Source organism: Dreissena polymorpha, chromosome 16, assembly GCF_020536995.1.
Source record: "Dreissena polymorpha isolate Duluth1 chromosome 16, UMN_Dpol_1.0, whole genome shotgun sequence".
NCBI lineage: Eukaryota > Metazoa > Mollusca > Bivalvia > Myida > Dreissenidae > Dreissena > Dreissena polymorpha.
Window position 1 is genome coordinate 27,767,047 of NC_068370.1, and position 6,636 is coordinate 27,773,682.

Below are 6,636 nucleotides of genomic sequence, written 5' to 3' on the forward strand. Positions count from 1 at the left end.
GTTCTTGGTTACTGATTTCTGACTCACATTTAAAGTTTTCAATGTATCTCGCAAGCTAGCTGATGTCTTTTTGTTCTCCTTGGCATTTTGCGCAGTCTGCTTGTTCACAAGTTTTGCCACTGCAAAGCCTCTCACTGTACAGTCGATACAGTCTTCCAAGTAGTGCTCTTTTTCACACTCTTAATCGGCTTCACTTTCGATGAGTATGGCACTGTAATGCTTCACCATAAATGAGTCCATAATATTGTCCTTCAGTTCAGTTTTGAGGAATGACTTTGCATGAATTTGGGTGTGATTGACCTGTTTCCGGACCACATTTTCAAATTCTTTCACCATCAAGAAAAAGTCATCACAAGGTTTCTTTAGCCCACCACGATCTTTATATTGGTACATTGCAAAGTACTTACCAGTAAATGTTTTTTCCGTTGTTCTGCTGACAAGATTTTTGGCCACACTCATTTTTGTTTCACGTGTTGACATATTTTTTATTTTCCCATACTTTTTCACGAGCAGCCTAATAATATACCCACAAATGTAAAATAACACTTTTGTATCATTGTCACTTATGACCTCGCTGTTAGTTTCAAATGTTGTCTGTGCAAGACTTGTGAGGCTTGAGAAAATCTCCCCATTAAGTTCCAAATAAAATGCTTGGAGGAAGTCATTAATATCCTTATCACTCAAGTCTGTAGTACTTGCATCCTTTATGATCAAGGTTAGCTTTGAAATAACACTAGGTGTTGTTCTGAATGTGTGCAACTTATTGAATATTTTTCGGCGTAAGCTGCATAAGCCAGCTTTTCACCTTAGCCTGACCTTTGTAAGTGTCCAATAAAATTCCAATAAAATTTCCCGCGGCTAGGTACGAATGAATACACTTCATTTATTCCATTGGCTGATTTGAGTATACCACCAGAACATTGGAAACATATCCGCGTCTTTGTAACACTGTTTTACTGTATGAAACAATTTTATCTCGAATGAAAAGGCTTAATAGATAGAACAGTTTTACACTCAATTCTCGACATCAATACAGTTTGTGCGTACACCTTTTATTTTCAGAGTATTACCAGCGCAAGAGCGTTTATACTTAAAAGGCTATGTTCTCATACTTAGTACTTACTTCCTTATTCCTGTCAACATGTTAACATGTAAAAGTATAAAGAGCAATGGAAGCGAGGCCTCACTTTAAAGCATTGCATTTCAACCCGCGAGGTATATCGGGTCAATTCGCGGACATTCAGAGTTTATATACAGGTCATCACCGGAGTTGGCGGCCAGTAAAATAATCGTTATATAATAAAGACGCTATCCGTGAACTAGGTGACCTGGAATTTTCTTTAGACCAGAAATATGTTAAATGAAGATATTCAGCAATATAATTATGGTATGTAAATAATAGATTCTTAATGTGTTTTCAACAATACAATGATAAATATTATTGTTGATAAATTTAACAATAATTATTCGTCCATATTGCCTAATGTACTAAAGTGATATTATGAGCATGTAACAGTTTATAGGTGTCTATCGCAACCGTTGATTATTTTTGATGTTTCTACTTCATATACACTTATATTAATTCATGCAGCATCATCATACTAAAACAATATACCAGAAAGAGAAAAATAATGCATTTGAATATCAACCGTACTTTCGTTTGACAACTGATCATGCGTTTACGAGTTGAACCTAAATTTAGTTTTAGTGCAGATTTGTTCATACGACACAAAGACACGAAATTGTTTTACGGATCATTTCAGCTTACAGGACTGGGTGGGTCACGTAAGAATATCGAATATAAAATATATTTTTATAAACAACTGGTAGCAAGGTGAGTTGCAGATAATTAATCAGTAACCACATTTTAACTAACTATTTTGACCTGTTAATTCTTTTCAGCTCAATTCAACAGTGCAAAATGCCCATAATATCACTTTAAGCATTAGCACGATGATAATTGATACTGTTAATAATCGAATCAAATAGCAATGCCCGACAAACCACTAAAACAGGTTTGTTCGAAGAACGCGCCTATGAATACGGATACTTCTCGTGTGGCCGGTTGACTCATATGTTTAAATTTCACTTCCATTCTTCTTTTGGTTTTCTGTTTTGTATCTATAGGTTTATGACCAGCAATATGTTATAATGTAAAATAAGCCGCGAAAACTCCCCGTAACATCCCGTACTGCGTGTGATGCAGCTAAGAACTGCACAGAAAAAGACATTCGCTATCCTTGATCTCATTCATTAAACTATTTACGCCGTATATCTTTTTTAAAGATATTTCTTGTTTCTCTTTCTTTACTGGTGGCTGCACTGGTGTGTTGGAAAGTGTCCTGAATGAATGCACTGAATTCACTGTCAAGATTCACATTATTTCTGCAACACTTAGCAACTTTAGCCTTAGCTGATTCCCCAAAGATGTTGTGCATGGGTTTTGTTATAATGTTGTTTAAACTGTTGCTGTATGCCTCATTGAAGACCTTGACATCTTCATTGATAGATGTAAAGGCTTTTGGTTGTGTAGAACCACCTTTCTTGTGCTTGTGCGCTGTAATGAAGAGAAAAATATTTATTAAATGCTTACCGATGAAATACCCGGTTTTAGCAGTGAGATATACTCCGTGAATGATATAGCTTTGCCAAACTTTTTGTCGATGGCGTATTAATTTATTTTTCATTTTAAGTTTTGCATACATTTACACACATACATTTTTTTTTGTCTGAGCCCTTGTGAAATTATTCCACCAAACATATAATATGAAATATATGTAATGACTTTATTCCACTCCTTCGAGTCAGATATGTGATAAATAGAATTATTATGTTGTAATCTCATTTTATAATACAGTCAATCTTGTATTTAGAGACCACTAAAGTGAGTTACCAAAAGCGGTCTCTTAATAAAATGGTCTTTAAATTAAAAAGGCCATTTGGGATAAATAAGGACCATTTATTTTAAATCCAGATACAGGATTATCTCCTTTTGACACAATGATGTCAGCTTGTGTAATCAAATGAATCTAAATATAAATAAAATGAATAAAAGAAAGTTTAACTTAAAATTAGTTTAATTTGTTCTCTCTAATTCTAAATACAATGTAAATGGTTTGCACTGCAGAGAATGGTTTTTTCCGACTCCAAACTCATTCACGATAAATTTACATGCACTTTTACTCTTCGACACTTCCAATACTCAAATTTTCTCATTTAACGTTAATACTTTCCGTTTTGACATTTTAATTTCTGCATTTAAGCTAATATATATATATATATATATATATATATATTATATATATCTTACTCGATTATGGTACATAGGGAAATAAATAAAACAACTCGATTGAAAACTAAATAAACAGACATGATTGGAAAATTAATACTTACACAAACTTATTAGCATAATCAACAGTTTTCCGCATTTTTTCAAGTGTGATAGACTTAATGTATTACAAATGTAATCCGATGGTACACTGGCCACAACCTGAAACGTTGCAAAAGACAATGCCAATTCAATTCCAGAAGAATTTTGGACGTAAAGTTGTCTCGATTATTGACTGTTTTGAGGTTTTTATAGAAAGACCATCTAACTTGGAGGCTGCTGCCAAATGTTTTAGTGCATATAAACATCACCATACCGTCAAATTCTTAATAGGAATAACACCACAGGGAACAGTGTCCTTTATTTCTAAAGCTTGGGGTGGAAGAACAAGTGACAAGTTCATTACAGAACACTGCGGCTACCTAAACAATATTCTCCCCGGTGACCTCATTCTAGCCGACAGAGGTTTTGACATAAGCGCTAGTGTTGGCTCACTTGCAGCGAGCGTTAACATACCAGCATTCACTAAAGGAAGAAATCAGCTGACAGCTGCTGACCTCGAATCCACACGGAAGTTGGCAAATGTGAGGATTCATGTTGAGAGAGTGATGGAACTGTCCGTCAAAAGTACACGTTTTTAAACGGCACAGTACCTATTCGATTTTTAATATTCAAAGATGAGAACAATTTCACTATGATTGACAAAATTGCATACGTTTGTTGTACTTTGGTGAATTTGAATGAATCCATCGTTGATTTAAACTGAAGAACTTGATTTGGTTTTGTAGCCAAATCAAGGCTATGTATTTGCTATGTATGTGTTTGTTCTTTTTTTAATAACTTTGTTTTTTTGTGTGTGTGTTAATTGATGACAAGCAATAAAGCCTGATTAAAGAACACTAAAAGTTTGTTCATTCAGTCAATACTCAAAAATCCTAAACAATAAACTTCAATTGAATGCATTTTATTTTATTTACCTGACATAATCTGTAACAACAACAACTGTTACACAATCTAACATTTAAATGAATAAAAATCTTCATTCAATTAGTTGCAGAACTTAAATGCAATTTAAAATGTATCAATAGAACAATTTTGTCTTGTTCTGAGAAAATTGGACTTAATGCATGTGCATAAAGTGTCTTCCCAGATAAGCCTGTGCAGTACACACAGGCTAATCAGGGATGACACTTTCCGCTTTTATGCTATTTTTAGTTTTAAGGAAGTCTCCCCTTACCGAAAATCAAGTTTAGATGAAAAGTGTCGTCCCTGATTAGCCTGTACAGACTGCACAGGCTCATCTGGGATGACACTTTACTCACATGCAGTAAGCCCAGTTTTCTCAGAACAAGGCACAATTCATGAAAAAGACTAGCCAAGCATAAAGATATGAAACTTTTACATTTGAAATTTTCAGAAATGAAAGTTTAATAAATTTATAAATTAATTCCTGTACTAGTTGTTACATTGGTGTACATGAATGGACTTAACAACACACAACTAATCCTTCATGATGCGACGCCTCTTAAATATTGGTAACTGCCGACAAGCAGGGCAGTACCACTTTCCTTTGGGGGCAGATTCAATGTTAACACACCCATAGTGAAACCATTCAATGTCACACGTGCTATTGTCACAGCCAATCATTAGGCCAAACTCCACTTGGTTGCATATGCAGTATAATTTTTCACTTTGATCAGTCTGTTTGTCCTTTAGTGGCGATCGTGCTGCATAAATGGGTACTGAAACCGTGACGGTGCACTTAAATGTCAAAGCACCATGCTACAGCAGTTGTGGTGGGTTCAAACCCTGCACGGTGTGTTTTTTCCTCCACGGTTTACTTTAGAAATAACACATATATTTTTATTCAGCCCATTATGCAGTCCAACAAGAATTAACCTTAGTTTTAACTATCACATGCTGATAACTACCCTGTCTCGAACCCACCCAGAGCACAACTGGTTAACAGCTTCCAGAGATTTCCAAGCTTTCAAATCGTCACTCTTGAAGCGACTAGGGGTGAAAATCAAATAATTCACAATGTCTGGATAGGTAACAGATGGTAAAATACCAACATCTTGAGACCATTGTTCATTGCAGTCGTATGGATCTATTCTACCAAAGATAGCGAGTTTATTTTCATATCGCACTTAATCACTTGGATCGAGTCCATCCCTGTAGATCTGCATTATTTTGACAGTGTCCGACATTCTATTATCAAAATTGCCCACAAAAGCTACATTCAAATCAGATTTAAACGCATACAATAATTCAAATCGGACAGGTTGTTTATTGTGTATTGCACCTAACCTACTAACTCGTCTTTCGCATGAGATGTTAAACCGAGGTGCAGTGTACTAGGTGCTATACACCGGGCGCTAAAAGACCCAGGGTCACCTCTGTAACTCTGTAAACAGAAGCAACAATTAAGTCAATAACAAAAATGTCGGCCTTTGTATATCGCATCCGGAATAAGAGTGATTCTGGGTGATGTCCCGTTTTGGTTATGCGGCTACACGGCACTATGTGACCGTTTTGACCTGACCGACGGGTTTATGAAAAGTGTGGGATTCTTTGGACAGAAAGATTCCGGATTATTTACGATCCTTCGGGGTGAGTAGCATATGATAGCAGGTAAGTAATTACTAACTAAAATGAATTTTACTAGAAAAATTTGTATTATGAAGTCTAGACAGTATAATGTTACGTACATTGATTAATAAGCATAATCAATTGATAATCAAAAAACAACATTGTAGACACTTGAGAATACAAACAAACACAATTGCATTAATCTTACACAGTTCACATTCACTCCTAAACGTGAATACGAATGCAGTGCCCAACTGCAGCCAAGAAGTCCTGTGCCGTCTTGTTTCCCGACGCTACCTCCTCACATAGGCATTGCATCTTCTTCTGGTGAAGAAGGGTCCACTTCCGGACTCGCTTTGCTACCGGCTCCCTGTGTTCGTACCGGTACACCTCTGCTTCGGCCATGGCGTTGTCCTTCTGCAGACATGTGATGACGTTCCACAATGACGGATTTGCGTGGCCGTCGAGATGCTTGAACCCGTTGTTCCAACTTGCGCACCTGTTATTCGTCCGCGCTTCAACAAGTTTTGTTGCCTCATGTACGTTCCATACATCAGGCCGGAAGCGCGGCGGGGTGCGTCTGAAGCGGAGGCGACCATCCATCATGATGCTTCTGAACGCCATGTTGACGTAGTTGGCATCAAAGTAATCTAGTATGCTGTCGATGCCATCTGGTGCCAATTCCCGGAGAACGCTCATGTCGTCAGCCACCAGAT